This window comes from Ceratosolen solmsi, unplaced genomic scaffold, assembly GCF_000503995.2.
Source record: "Ceratosolen solmsi marchali unplaced genomic scaffold, CerSol_1.0 scaffold1, whole genome shotgun sequence".
Taxonomy (NCBI): Eukaryota; Metazoa; Arthropoda; class Insecta; order Hymenoptera; family Agaonidae; genus Ceratosolen; species Ceratosolen solmsi.
This window is the reverse complement of record NW_011948415.1, coordinates 1,892,250-1,892,703: the sequence shown is the minus strand read 5'-3', so window position 1 is coordinate 1,892,703 and position 454 is coordinate 1,892,250.

Below are 454 nucleotides of genomic sequence, written 5' to 3'. Positions count from 1 at the left end.
ATTTCTTGAGAATCGAAGCCAACTTTCATTAAATAGATATAGACGGATAATTTAATTATAAGAAACAACTTCATTGTCATTGTTGTTCGACTGTCATTGTTATGATTTATATATATATATATATATATATATATATTCGACTTTTTTAAACTTTGTAATTATATTGGTGCCTTGCAATCTATGAATAATTTTCTATTTTGTATTTATTAAAATTCAGCAATTGCATTAAAAATGATCGAATTTGAATAAATTTACTCTTCAACATACTCTTTTATTTCGTGTAATTTTATTTTTTATACAATAAAAATTTCATAAAAATCAATAAATGATATGAAATGATTTAAAATTATATTCATAAATAATTCCGTCTTTACTGCTCGTAATAAAGCTATAATTAAATAACATTGTATAAGCATACTTTTTTTTTAATTAATTATAGGAGCTTTAATTTTAA